The sequence below is a fragment of the Hyperolius riggenbachi genome, chromosome 6 (genome assembly GCF_040937935.1).
Source record: "Hyperolius riggenbachi isolate aHypRig1 chromosome 6, aHypRig1.pri, whole genome shotgun sequence".
NCBI classification, from domain to species: Eukaryota; Metazoa; Chordata; class Amphibia; order Anura; family Hyperoliidae; genus Hyperolius; species Hyperolius riggenbachi.
The window spans coordinates 233,317,272-233,332,601 of NC_090651.1; positions in this window are offsets into that span (position 1 = coordinate 233,317,272).

Genomic DNA, 15,330 nt, shown 5'->3' on the forward strand with positions numbered 1-15,330 from the left:
TATGTCCTGTAGCGTCAGCCCAGGCACTAAACGCTGACGGACTTCTGCAAGTAGAAATACAGCATAGGGGAAGCCTAGGCAGGTAAACTAACCGTCGGTTTAATCCCAAACCCCCCGTCAGCGTTTAGACATCACTCCTCCCCGTATACGCAAATGAGCAGCGGTGATCACACGGACATGGAGAGCGACTCATTGCCCAGCCATCACAGCAGAAGCAGGACAGCGGCAATCGCATACTGCACAGCCGTATATGGGGGAGCGGTGTCTCCTCAAATGCCGGCAGGGCAGAGAGTGCAGGGGGTCCTTTTGAAGTAACCGCGCTGGATGAACAGAGGTGACAGTGCAAGTTTTCACAGGGTTGGTTTGTGGAGAGCAGGGCGAACGGGAGGAAGGGGGGGGGGGGGTTTGGGCTTAAACCGACGGTTAGTTTACCTGCCTAGGCTTCCCCTATGCTGTATATCTACTTGCAGAAGTCCGTCAGCGTGAATGATGTGAATGGATCCAACGTTAACCCATCGATCCATTCACATGCGTTCGTTGGTATGGATACGTTCCGGTCCCCGGACCTAAAAATTGCTGCAGGCCCGTTCTGTTTAGCGGAACAGATCCAGACAAAAAATGCAGCAGCATTGGGGGCAATGGGAAACGGAACGTTTCTTCACACTAGTGAAAAAACGGACGGGATTGGGGGCATGGGCCACCGCGAATCTAGCGACAGAAGGGTGAGGGGAGGGTACAGCAGCCGGGCGAGTAGGCTAGGGAGGATTTATACATACCTTATCTTCATAGGCAGCCGGCAGTAGAGGCTTCTGTCTTCTTCGGCGTCATGTGACTAGTCACATGACACACTGTGTAGTCACAGCGGAAGAACAGGAAGACGGCTGCCTAATAAGATAAAGTATGTATTGGCGAGTGAAAACGGATCCGATCAATCATTGATCAGATCCGTTTTCACTAATGTGAACGGGCACGGACGAGCCATCTGGATCCAGTGAAGCGGAGACCGGATCCACTCACCGGATCCATTAGGCTCAAAAACACAATGTGAACTGGGCCTAAGGCCTCATTTCCACAGACTGTTCATAGGCAGTGAAATGCCCCTCAAACTCTCACAACTTCTCACTGCTGCCTGGTAACTTCTCACTGCTGCCTGGTAACTGCTTTCTGAGCATACAGCTCAACAGTCCGTGGGAAAGAGGCCTAAGTGTAAACTGGGCCTCAGGTTCCCTTTAATGCTGCAGAATTGGGATGAGGTGTCATTGTTAATTACTTACCTGATCCACTGTAATTCGGACACAGGTGACACTCCGCCCCTTCCTTGGAATGCTGTTGTTGTCTTGTTTCCAAAGTCTGCTAAAGATCTTCAAATACCTTCACCTGCTTTACTGCGGCCCACCTCCAGCTCAGCAGCCACCAATAAGGCCACGGCTGGTGAGTTGGAGGCAGGCCGTGGCAACATAGAAGAACCTCAGCAGAAATTTGGAAAAAAAACTGCCAGGACCGCATTTCTGAGAGATGCAGTTGATGGGCATGGGCAGTTGATAGGCAGTGAAATGCCTCTCAAACTCTCACAGTTGCTTGCTGCTGCCTGGTAACTGCTTGCTGAGCCCACAGTTCAACTGCTTGTGGAAAAGAGGCCTAAGGGAGGGACCCATAGGAATTCATTTTGGAGCAACAGGTAAGTAATTAAAGGGGAACTGAAGAGAGAGGTATATGGAGGCTGCCATGTTTATTTCCTTTTAAGCAATACCAGTTGCCTGGCAGCCCTGCTGATCCTCTGCCTCTAATACTCTTAGCCATAGCCCCTGAACAAGCATGCAGCAGATCAGGTGTTTCTGACTTTAAAGTCAAGTCTGACAAGACTAGCTGCATGCTTGTTTCTGGTGTTATTCAGATACTACTGCAGAGAAATAGACCAGCAGGGCTGCCAGGCAACTGGTATTGATTAAAAGGAAATAAATATGGCAGCCTCCGTATACCTCTTACTTCAGTTCCCCTTTAAAGGGGAACTGAAGAGAGAGTCTGTCATGTTTATTTCCTTTTAATCAATACCAGTTGCCTGGCAGCCCTGCTGGTCTATTTCTCTGCAGTAGTATCTGATTAAAACCAGAAACAAGCATGCAGCTAGTCTTGTCAGATCAGACTTATAAGTCTGAACCACTGAAACACCTGATCTGCTGCATGCTTGTTCAGGGCTGTGGCTAATAGTATTAGAGGCAGAGGATCAGCAGGGCTGCCAGGCAACTGGTATTGTCTAAAAGGAAATAAACATGACAGACTCCATATACCTCTCTCTTCAGTTCCCCTTTAAGCCCGAGAAACACCCCCATAAATAAAATACAATTGTCCCGGGTTGATGCAAATGTATGAAGCCTGGAAACAGATTATCAAATATTGCTCAGCTGGGAATCAATTAGTACATTTTCAAGCTGCATACATTAGCATGCACATTCCTGCATCAACTTGGAACCATTTGCATCTTATTGACCATCCCTAGCAATCAATAATATTGGGGGGGGGGGGGGGGGGGCTGGAATTCTCACTAGCAAAGTACCCTTGTCCAAGGAGCTCATCACACTTTTGGCCCCAAGGAGGAGATGGAGTAATAATATGGTGGAATGTGGAAGCCGCACATCTAGGGCTCAACATTAATCTATTGATTGATCTGAAGCAATGGGAAGCCTCAACAAAAAAGTCCTGTTTATTTTCAGAGCCAGGACGGCAGTACCACTATCTAGTTCCAGCAGTCTTAGCACTCAAAAGAGCAAATTCAGGAGCTGAAAAGGTTTTTTTTTCAGTCACAATAATTTATTAGAAAGGGAATTTCTCAGACTCCTGTTTTTTGTTTCAAACATTATTAGTCCAATATAGCATATTATTTATTTTTACAGACAAGGGTATTAAATCACTGCACCGCATAATGGAATGAAACACCCATTGAATAGCAGAGCACAATAGGGTTGATTCATTACTATGTGCTGTTAAAGCAGCGCGAGCTTAATCATACACCAACGCGAGCTAAATACAGGGCTGCACGCTATGCATAACAGTGCTGCATACAGTGCGGTCCTAAAATATGCACGCTCCCTTTAATGTATGGCCGCTCCTAGCGCAAGATCTGAGGTTGCTTTAAAGGACCACTGTAATGAGATAAAGGCTGCCATATTATTTCCTTTTAACCACTCGCCGACCGCACACTCATACCGTGCGGCGGCAAAGTGGTAGCTGGAGGACCAGCGACGCAGATCTGCGTCGCCAGGTGCCTCCCTAATTAACCAGGAAAGGCCGCTCGCTCCTTTGTTTACATTGTACGGCGCTGCTGCGCAGCAGCGCCGTAAGGCAGATCGGCGATCCCCGGCCAATCAGCGGCTGGGGATCGCCGCCATGTGACAGCGGACATCCTGTCACAGGCTGCACAGGATGGATAGCGTCCTGTGCAGCCCCGATCACCGGGGGGACAGGTAGGAGAGGGAGGGGGGGAATGTCGCTGCGGAGGGGGGCTTTGAGGTGCCCCCCCCGCAACATGCCACCAGCAGGAGCGATCATACCCCCCCTTGCACATCATCCCCATAGGGGGGAAAAAAGGGGGAGATCTGATCGCTCTGCATGCCAGCTGATCTGTGCTGGGGGCTGCAGAGCCCACCCAGCACAGATCACAAAAATCAGCGCTGGTTTTTAAGGAGGGGTAAAGGGTGGATCCTCAAATAATTAAACAATACCTGTTGCCTGGCAGCCCTGCTGGTCTATTTGCCTGCAGTAGTGTCCAAATCACACCAGAAACAAGCATGAAGCTAATCTTGTCAGATCTGACAATAATATCAGAAACACATGATATGCTACATGCTTGTTCAGGGTCTATGGCTAAAAAGTAACACACCTTGATTGGACCAAAACGCTGCCTGTCACGCAGCACATACAACTTAGCAGCTTTCTGTAAGCCTGCCTGAACTGCCTTAGGCGCCAGCAGCAGCTTTGCACCAGCATACTGGCTGTTCTGGATTGGGCAACGGTCCTGCGTGCATATAAGTGAGAGGACTATTGCCAAATCCAGAACAGCCAGTATGCTGGTGCAAAGCTGCTATTGGTGCCGAAGGTGGTTCAGGCAGGTTTACAGAAAGCCCCTTTGTTGTATGTACGCTGCTTTAGAAGCACAGATTAATCAATCAACCCAAATATTTGAAATTCTGATAACATATTGAACATGATCCAATTCACTTTTTCTCCAAAGTTTTCTCCTAGATGGTATTTTGACCCATTATCAATCAAATGCCTTTTAAAGAGAATCTGAAGCGAAAATAAATCTCGCTTATTCTCTTATATATAGCAGGGGCATGTTTGCCCCTGCTAAAACGCCGCTATACCGCCGCTGAACGGTAGTCCCTTACCCCCCAAATCCCCTCCGGGCGGCGCGGGGATCACTTCCTGGTGAGGCAGTACTAACGGCTATAGCCCTGCCTCTCAGCGAACATGCCCCTGCTATATATAAGAGAATCAGTGAGATTTATTCTCGCTTCAGATTCTCTTTAAGCTACAGTAGAATCCCTTTATAGTAAACTCCAACAGACCGGGAAAAGTGGTTTACTATATCAGAAGTTTACTATATCAGAACTGGTCATACTCAAACTCTTAAACTATACTATAGTACTGGATCTCATTTTTTTCTTTTTTAATGCTTCAGCAAGCGAGAACAGTGTCTAAGATTAAAATGCACAGTGCTCAATATGCAGGGATTTACATGCAATAATCATGCAACGGCTTGCAAAGGAAGTATAGGTCTCAACAGTTCTGGTAGTGTGCTCCTCTGTCCACATTTCTGTGCAGTAAGCACATGGTGTTGCAGCCATGCACAAGCAAGTCACAGATGACAGGCCATTCCCTCAGTAATTGGACAGCAGTTGACACAGGAAGCATAGGTTTCTCCAGCTGGTTCTTTTGAGGTAATGCAGATAGCAAGCAGGCTACAAGTGGCTGCCAAGCCTGCCCACCGATCACGACTCATGGGTCTCTGACTGGCGTATTTATTTTTTATTTACGTATTGACGCATGTGCATGCCCACTTTCCACTTTTGCCAGATACAGACTACCGGAAGGGCGGAAAACAGGTTTACTATAACAGGCATTACTCCCACTGTGCCAGGCATTACCCCCATAAACTTATAATGTGGCTTGGCCGGAACCTGGACATTTAGTTTACTATACCCGAATGTTAACTATATCAGAGTATAATGAGCTTATACTGTACCAGGTAGCAAGAAATTACTCAGAATAATGTTGACAGTACTTTTTCTACTACTGTTTGGTACTTTTTCAATTGCAGAGTGCTGAAAAGGTATTTTAAACAAAAGATGAAAACTATCTCCTAGGAGAAAACTTTCAAGAAAAAGTGAATTGCATAAGAGCCATTATGATGTATGTCCTGGTTCTCAACGTGTGGTACGTGTACCCCAGGGGGTACATCTGATTGTTCCAGGGGGTACTCAGGCTTGATATACCTAACCAAGAATAACAAATTTAGAGCTTTAGAAAATGATAAATCTTATTTAAATAACACCAAATTAGTGTTTTAGCTAATTAAATGCAATAGTAAATGCTTGGAAATTGTTTAGAACCTATTATCATGTACTACGATTAAATATATATTTGTCAACGGGTACATGTGATAATGTTTACTATGCTAGGGGGTACTTAGTGAGTACAGGGTTTTAAAAGGGGTACATACTAATAAAGTGTTGAGAAATGCTGATTTAGGTTACAGTATCCGTCTGTGAAAATTACCACCTCAGTGCTTTGGGTGTATTGGATAACATATAATTATGTGGCACTTCACTTGCATGGGAAAAATAACTAAATGTTGCAAAAAACTAAAAAGCTTTCTTGGTAACAAAAAATAGAGCTTCAGCCCCTGTACATATACTTTATGGGTATAACTTTTCCCTTATCCTACAGTACCACACATGACCGCCCACACATTGAGACGTTGAGGCGTCTTGGAAGAAAAGAAGCAATGTGTGCATGAGAAATTCAAGTCTGCCTTGTAAAACTTAGGATGTCTTTGGCAAAGTGCTGGCTTTTGGTGTTGATACATTCCTACTATTATTATTTTATTTATATAGGGCCAACAACTTCCATAGCACCGTACATAGTACAAAACCAATATGGGGGAACATATATACATGGGAAGTTCAAGACACTATACAGTCATGACATCCAGCAGTACAAGTACAAATACATACATACGGTATATACTCGTGTATAAACTGACCTGTGTATAAGCCGAGGTACCCACCGTTCTTTCAAAAACCAGGAAAAAGTTATTGACTCGCCTATAAGTCCCCTTCCCACTATAGCCCCCTCCATTACATAAATAGCAAGGTGTGCATTTAGTAGGAAGCATCACCCCTACTCAGTATAAATAGCCGGATGTGCCCCCTGTATTAGCCACCCCCATAGCCAGATGTGCCCCCTATAACTAGAATCCCCCTCCTTTAGTAAGCTCTGCCCCCTGTATTAGGCATCTCCACCATAGTCATATGTGCTCACTATATTAGGCACCCCCCTCCTTATTCAGATGTGCCCCCTGTATTAGACAGCCAGGTGCAGTAGATGCCCCCCCCCCCCCATGCTTGCAGAGTGGAGTGAAGCAAGTAGCAGTGGCTGCCTGCATGGAGTAGTCTGTGCTCACCTGTTTTGTGCCCCCGTGTGAGCAGCCTGAGTGCAGGAATGGCGCCTGCAGAATGAGATATGGCACACTTCGGAAGATGATCAGGCTGGCAGGTCCCTCTTTCCCTGCACGTGGGTGGCCAGGGTGCATCAGGCATTGTTTCAGAGGAGCGAAGAGGCGAGAGTGCAGGACGAGTGCTCCACCATTCAAATAAGCGCGCCATTCGTCACCGCCATTAATGACTGTGCGTGCAGGAATGCCCACGGCCACTTGAACAGGATCGCAGCGTTGACGTCAGCGCTGGGGTTTCCTATTCAGCCTATGTGATGCTCACGCTCTCATCTATATGACGCCCACTAGTGGCATCTTGGAACACAGCGTGAGCCTCACACAGGTTAAATAGGAAACCCTGGCCCTGATGTCACTTCTGCAATCCTGTTCAAGTGGCCAGGGATATTCCTGCACGCACAGACATTAATGGCAGTGACGAATGGAGGAGTGTGCACTGATTTGAATGGTGGAGCGCTCGTCCTGTGCTCTCTTCTCTACACTCCTCCAATACGATGCCTGATGCACCCTGGCCATCCATGTGCAGGAAAAGAGTAACATGCACTGTACAGTATATTACTTCATAGTTATTTTATGTTGCTGTCACTTAAATTAAGGTAGCACCTCGCAACACCATACTGAGCCAGGAGCTTGGAGAATCACTTCCTAACTCCTCCATAGTCAGCTCCACCCCCGACCATTATGTCAATTTATTTTTATGTTTATTATTCATTTAATAGTTTATTAACAGCTTCCGGACCACGTTAGTTGAAATCTATTCTCTGTTTGGGAGCTCTTATCCCTGCCAGGGCATAGATTTCAACTTCCCCGCTGCACGCTACCACCAATCATACTGCTCTCCCGCCACTACAGCTCACTCATCCTGCTGTTGGTATGGCAGCAGAGCTCCATGAGTCGGTCAGGAGCCGATTTAATTCGCTCCTGACCCTGTGATCACTGTGAGCCACTTGACTCACATTGATCAAAGGCAGTGATCGCAGGGTTAGGAGCCAATGAAATCGGCTCCTGACCAGCTCACAGAGCCCTGCCGTCAAAGTGACAGCAGAGTAAGTGAGTATCAGTGATGGGAGAGTGTGAGTCTTTAAGGGGCTAGGGACCACTGGTACCGAAGTGGTTAATGACCCATATAAGTATTTGTTTATTCTTTGTGCACACCACACATTGTTGTCAGTCTAGCACACACCACACATTGGTGTGTGCTTCCTCTGGACATAGTGGCGTGTACACGCATATTATATTGGCCTCACACTATGTGTCTTCATACGATCAAGTTTATTGATTTTATGCATACCACGATTGAAAAATATTTTTTACCATGAGCCTGTTTGTGAATCTTTCTGTTTAGACACTGTTACTTAACCAGATGTAGTATGCAAAGACTCCTGAAATGCGATGCTTTTACGTTTTCTATTAAAAACTTGTTTCTACAGTGACTACAGCATTTTTGCCCCCACCCACTTACCTCATACAAGTCGTATGTCCTTTTTTGAGGTAAGAGAATTCCTTTAACCCTAATATAGCAGATTTTTAATACTTTTGGTTTTTTATTTTCATTTTCCATGACTTGATAAATGACCCCCACCGCCAACCCACAAAACTGTTTTTTAAAAAGTCCCTGATTTAAGAACGCCTGACATACGAACGACCCGCCGTTATGAATGGCTCAATCCCGTCGCAGTGACATAATTTCCCCGTGGGGAAGTTTGAAGAAGCGGCTTCAAACTTCCCCCGAGTGCCTGCGCATGTCCCCGCAACAGTGTTGGACTCACCTCGGAACCGAGTCCAACACTGTCTGTCCTCGGCTCTCCACCTCTTGCTCCCTATAGCCATGTACAGCACCGCTAGATGCAGCATCCATTTGCTTCCTGTATGTCATGTGACATACAGGTTCCTGTATGTCACATGACATACAGGAAGCAATGAGATGCTGCATCTAGCAGTGCTGTACACGGCTTAAGTGAGCAGGAGGCGGAGAGCGGAGGATAGACAGCGTTGGACTTGGGGTTGAAGGTGAGTCCATAGGGGACAGAGGCACGGGGAGGGGAAAAAGCGGGGCACAGGGGGGTAAAAACAGAGGCAGAGAGCGAGGGGAAAAAGCGGGGCACATTGGGGTAAAAACAAAGGCAGAGAGCAGGTAAAGAGGCACAAGGGGGTACAAGTTTAGGCACAAGGGGTACAAACAGAGGGGGTACAGAGGCACAAGGGGTACAAACAGAGGCGCATCGGGGTACAGAGGCACAAAAAGGCACAGGGGTGTACAAACGGGGGTACAGAGGCACAGAAGGGGTACAAAGGCTTAGGTGGTACAATCAGAGGCACAGAAGGAGTACAAACAGAGGCACAGAGGGGTACAAACAGAGGAGGGGACATAGAGAGACACAGAGGGGGGTCAAATGAGCACAGAGGGAGAACAAAGACACTGAAGGGGACAAATGGGCACAGAGGGGGACCGAGAGGCACAGAGGAGGACAATGGAGGCAAAGGGGACAGAGATAGCACAGCGGTCTGACTTAAGAATGGATTCAGGTTCAGAACAAACCTACAGTCCCTATCTTGTTCGTTAATCGAGGACTACCTGTACTGTGTTAAAAGGTACATTGCAAGAGTTAATAGTATTTAAAATTTATTGTAGCCCAGAAACACAAGATTATATCATATTCGCCCAGGTTTTATTGGAGCTTAAGAGTTTATTTGGCCTGACCTCTCTGAAATTCTGGTTTGATTGTAGCACAGTTCTACACGTATTACTCTTTTTCCAGCTTAACACCACTCAATTAGTTAGACTGATATGACAACTACAAATTCCTTTCCTAAAACCTTTTAAGATGGCACATTTATTCCCAGCTTCTGTTTTCAAAAAGAGGATAACCCTTGCAAAGAAGGCTAATGCAAAACTAGGGATAAAACAGCAAATATTTTAGGAATGCATTAAAAAGTTTGTGCAATTGCAGAAAAATAAAATGGAGTGTACTCAGTTTTTAAAATCCATGACTAGACTATTACTTACCTAAATCTGGAAACAAAGACAGAAGAAGGTGAGTATGGGTTAAAGGACAACTAAAGAGAGAGGTATATGAAGGCTATCATGTTTATTTCCTTTTAAGCAATACTAGTTGCCTGGCTGTCCTGCTGTTCATCTGCCTCCAATACTTTCAGCCATAGACCCTGAACAAGCATGCAGCATTTCAGGTGTTTCTGACATTATTGTCAGATCTGACAGATTGGCTGCATGCTTGTTTCTGGTGTTATTCAGACACTTCTGTAGCCAAACAGACCAGCAGGGCTGCCAGGCAACTGTTATTGCTTAAAAGAAAATAAACATGGCAGCCTTCATTTACATCTCTCTTCAGTTGTCCTTTAAGGTTAGAGGTTAGGGGTGGGTACTGTTTTAGGAAGGTTAGGGAACAGGGTTGGAGAAGGTGAATTTCTTTCCTTTTGGTTCAACAGCAGTTTGCCCAAACTGGTCTAATTTTCAGGTTCGTTCAGGAGCCAAATTTGAATCCAATTGAAGTCATTGGGGAAAATAGCATAGGAAGATCCCCATGTATGCACAGATCACTGTGCAATAAATATAGGGATTAAAATATTTATATGCACTTTAAATTTTAGGTGACTTCGAGGACAACATGTCAATCTTTAAATTTACATCTTAATGTAGTCTAATAATCCCTCTAACACTATATTTTGACAGATTGAATCAAAATGAAGAATCCTGGGCTTCTTTCTCTCTTTGACAGAATATCTTGTCCTCTGGCATTGGAACTGATGTTGGGAGAATGCCTGTTCTTCCTCCTCCTCCTGCATTACTATCTCCCTGTTGGTGAGTTCCAGCAGGAAAACAGTTGGTAACATTGATGCCTCATCTGTATAACCTCCACAATGTACTGCCAAATAAAGTTAGTATTGTTAATTTAGCCAGTGTTCATTGTTTTAAAATATTTGCTAAACTTTCTAATCCTATATGTGTCTTTGTATGGTTAACACACTAGTAGTCGCAAGTGTATAGGATGGTACAACTGCAGAAGTGACTACAGCGATGTTGCCCCCACACGCTTACATGGTAATACACCAGTCTTAGCCCTCCAGCAGATGCTGAGATGTTTGTTAGAAGGGTGCGTGACCGTGTCCTACAACACGGCTCCACTGTGATATGCCCATCTGATTTCCTGAGGCTGGTTTGGGGTCACATGGGTTGATGGAAGTTTGGGACTGCTAGCCGTGGTCTTGTCTCCTGTCCACTATATCAGGGTTTCTCAACACGCCTGGAGGTACGCGAGACCACTGCCGGGGGTACGCACAGTTGCTAGTTACTTATTAAACTACACTTCCTTCTGCTCGGAGCTGCTATTATGCTATTTACAGCTCCCCTCCAGCTCGTGCAATGCCAACTGCTGATTTTTGCTGATTAGATAACGCTAGAGGATCAGAGCAGAGAGGAACAAAAGCACCCCCCCCCCTCCTTTCCAGGCATAATGAGCTCGTCCAGTACACCTTCACCCCTCCCTCAGGAATGTGAGAAGAGAAGAGAGATACACATTACCACTTGCGTGCGTGTGCTGCGATAGCAGAGACAGAGTGTCAGAGCTGTGTGAGTTGGAGATGCTGCTTATGCTGACTGTGTGTGTGTGTGTGTCTGTAGCACCCTCACCTGTCCCTCTCACCAGCTATCACCTGGTGCCAGCCTCAGCTAGCACCCTCACCTGTCCCTCACCACCAATCACCCTGTGCCAGCCTCAGCCAGCACCCTCACCAACCTATCAACCTCTGCCAGCCTCAGCCAGCACCCTTACCTGTCCCTCACCACCTATCACCCTCTGCCAGCCTCAGCCGGCACCCTTACCTGTCCCTCACCACCTATCACCCTGTGCCAGCATCAGCCAGCCCCCTCACCACCTATCACCCTGTACCAGCCTCACCCAGCACCCTCACCACCTATCACCCTGTGTCAGCCTCAGCCAGCACCCTCACCACCTATCACCCTGTGCCAGCCTCACCCAGCACCCTCACCACCTATCACTCTGTGCCAGCCTCACCCAGCACCCTCATTCTCCCAAGCGCGCGTGTGTGCAAGTTTGCGCGCACACTCGCTGGGGGTACTTTGCAGAAATGGAGTAGCAATAAGGGGTACTTGGTTTAAAACAGTTGAGAGAACACTGCACTATATGATTATAAGCCAGCATCTGCTACAGAGCAGATGCAGCTCAAGTGCAGATGATGGTGTGGTGTATAGTCAGCTGGGTAGGCTGGAGGAGGGAGGTTATTGTCATGGTCAAGTACAGACATCAGAAATGGAGCTGTGTTTAGGGACCAGGAACATCAAAATAGTCATTAAAAGGACTTCCGGTTCTGATGGCTGCAAGGGGAGAGGAGAGCTAGGCTAAACAAGCTGCCTGCCGGCCACGTAAAGCAGATAACGCCCACGCCAATAGCCTGCAGCCGTCACAGACACTGAGGGGCACACCGCACACACAACAGTGAATGGAACAATATCTCTCAAGCTCCATGACACAACAGCTGCACAGAGACCTGACCCAGGAATTCAAGATGGTTGCAGAGGCGGCATTAGAGTACGCAGGGCCTGGGGCGAGTGTCATATGCGGGGCCTAGAGACACAGACATGCTGTGGATACACACACACACCTATTGGTTAGCATTCTCATCTTGCAGCGCTGGGTCCCTGATTTGAATCCTAGCCAAGTCAACATCTGCAAGGAGTTTGTATGTTCTACCTGTGTCTGTGTGGGTTTCCTCCGGCACTCTGGTTTACTCCCACATCCCAGCATGGGGTCACCCTTCAGACAATACAATACTTGCAGGCCACATCATATCAGCTGAGCAGCACTTCTTTTAAATATTGTCCCTCCCTCCTCTATGATTGGTTGGCCAGAGCAGCATCAGCATTGATTAATGTGAAGCTGGTGCTGCTGCTATTGGCCGGTCTCCCCGTTCTTGCTGCTCCGTGACAAGAAACTGTCAGTGAGAAATCCGAGGCCCCTGCAGAGGTTGCGGGGTCCCCTTTAGGTGCGGGGCCTGGAACGATTGCCCCACTTGCCCCCCCCCTCCCCCCAAGTCTGCCTCTGTCAGCTGGGAAGCAAGATGGACAGCAGAAGGCTGGAGACAACAGGCACAAGCAAACTCCAATGACTTCTCACTATGACAGTGACAATCCTGAACTCTATATTTTACAGAGAGAAACAGAACACATATCAGGCCAAGGAAAATAAGACAAAAGCCATTTTCAAAGTATGGAGACCCTTTATCCAAAGGCATCTGATAGAACAGGAAAGACAGGCCTTGATGGCCAATTTCAAACTTACAGAATGGTATTGCATTCTGTAATTAAGTGTAATGCTTGGCAACCTGTAAGTAAAAACAAGACGAACGGACCAGGTTGCTGCAGCCCCCTGATTAATGAACTGTAGGGGTTGTGGCTGAGTAAAGACCAGGTATTAAAAAGTCATAGTGGCAAAGCTTATTACATTAAATATTGGGGGACCTTCCCAATACAGAGAGACAATAGGGGGTGGGCTGAATGGAAGGGTCTTGGGGTTGTTAAGTTGTTTTAATATCTGCCATGATGAGTCAACTGTAACAGAAAAGGTCTGTTATGTGATTGAGAAGATTACCTGTTTGCATAGAAATATTGACCTGCCTTGTTTCCACTTAGGCCTCGTTCACATCTGCTGCGCTGAAAAACGTGTGAAAGCGCGTGGTAAAAAACGCATGCGCTTGTGCGCGCTTTAGTGCGCGTTTCTGTTCGTTGCGCTGCGCTTCTTTAAAGCACGTTTTGCTTGTTGTACCAGCAGCAGTTGTCAATAAAACTTTGTTTTTGTATGTAAATGTATTTTTTTCTCCAATTAGGGGTAAAAAACGCATGCGCTTCTATGCGCTTGTACGCGCTTCTATGCGCTAAAAAAGCGCACCCATTCACTTGCATTGATGTGCGCTTTCCAGCTCAACGCACAGAAATGCATGCAACCCTACGTTTCTGTAAGGCCTCGTTCAGACTATACGCGCTGCCGTCCGCATTTTGGCAGCGCGCATAGTGTGCGACACGCAAGAACGGTAGAAGGGCATAGACAGCCCTTCTACCGTTCCCATCATATGCGCTGCGTGGCAGCGCGATTGCGCTATCGCGTGCTGCACGCATTTTTGGGAATCGCAGCGCAGATCCCATTCATTGTAATGAATGGGATCTGCAGCGCAGCGCATAGGAGCGCAGATGGCGTGCGATCGGACGCGTTGCGTTCCAATCGCACAGCCATCTGCGCTAAATGATGTGAACGAGGCCTCACGCTGCTCAGCGCAGCGCATAGATGTGAACCAGCTACATTTAGTTACATGTGAAAATAAATACCTTGCTGATCGCACAGGGCAGTGCGCTGTAAAAAGCGCACAGAAACGGCCCTGATGTGAACGAGGCCTAAGTGCGCTTCTATCCGCTTCTGTCCACTTTTTATCAGCACATCAATGTTACAGATTGATACACGTTGCTGAAAAGCGGACAGAAGCGCATAGATGGAAACGAGGCCTAAGGTGTTGATACTTTTTGGAGATTAATATAAAGAGTTGAAAAAAGGGGGAATATGTGCCCATTGGCCTAAGCTCTGCAAGCACAGAGCTAAAGATGCTACCAGGTCCTGCAGAGGTTATGGCGCCTATCTCAGTGCTCGTGTTGTCCATTTAAATGAGGGTTAATATACTGTATTCTAAGTGAGATCAAATACTTGCTTGAAGAGCTTACTTTTAACATTGCATTTAAAAATCTTGGTGATTGCAGAATAGATTGTGTTATAGGGTTCCAGAGGGCCCTTTTCCACTAGCGCGTTTGCGCTAGCTGAATCGCAAAATTTTACAATCGCTACGGTTTGCTTTTTAACATAGGAATCGCGGTAGGTCATTTCCACTACCGCGATTCGTTTTTTACTTGATCGCGATCGCGCCGCGGAACGACTTTTGCCGCGATTTTGCTATGCAGTGCATAGCATAGCAAAATCGCGGCCGCAAACGTCGGGAAAACGGCGGAATTGCGATTCAGCAATCGCTAGCGTTCAGCGCGAACGCTAGCGACTGCTAGTGGAAAAGGGCCCTAAGGAGAGAAATTCATTCTTTCTGTTTTTATGGGTGACCAGTTGTATCCTCTTGGAGAACAACTGTAACTGGATATCAATATGGACTGTTATCACTTATGCAGTCCTTCACAGAAGCCATGTTTACTAAATAGCAAAATACATTTTATGCTATAACTACAAAGGGGTAAATACAGCATATGTAAATAACTCACTACTTCATATTATAAACACACAGCAAGTAGTGCAGTACTGTATATGGCTGTAAATATTATAGCAAAGCATTTCTATTCAGCATTCCCAGTAAAAAAAAAAAAAAAAGCTAAGTGCCTCAACCTTCAAGTAAGAAGAAGTAGCGCCCTGCCCCCAGGGGCGGTCCTACACTTGCCGCCAAGCTGGAGGGGGAAGCTGGCAGGACGGAGGTATTGGGCTCAGTGGCTGGAAGGGGGGTCAGACCCTCACCTGGGTCCCCCATCTGCGATCCCCCTCTAGCTTAAGTTCAGCAGCAGCCGCCACTATTAGTAAGAGGCA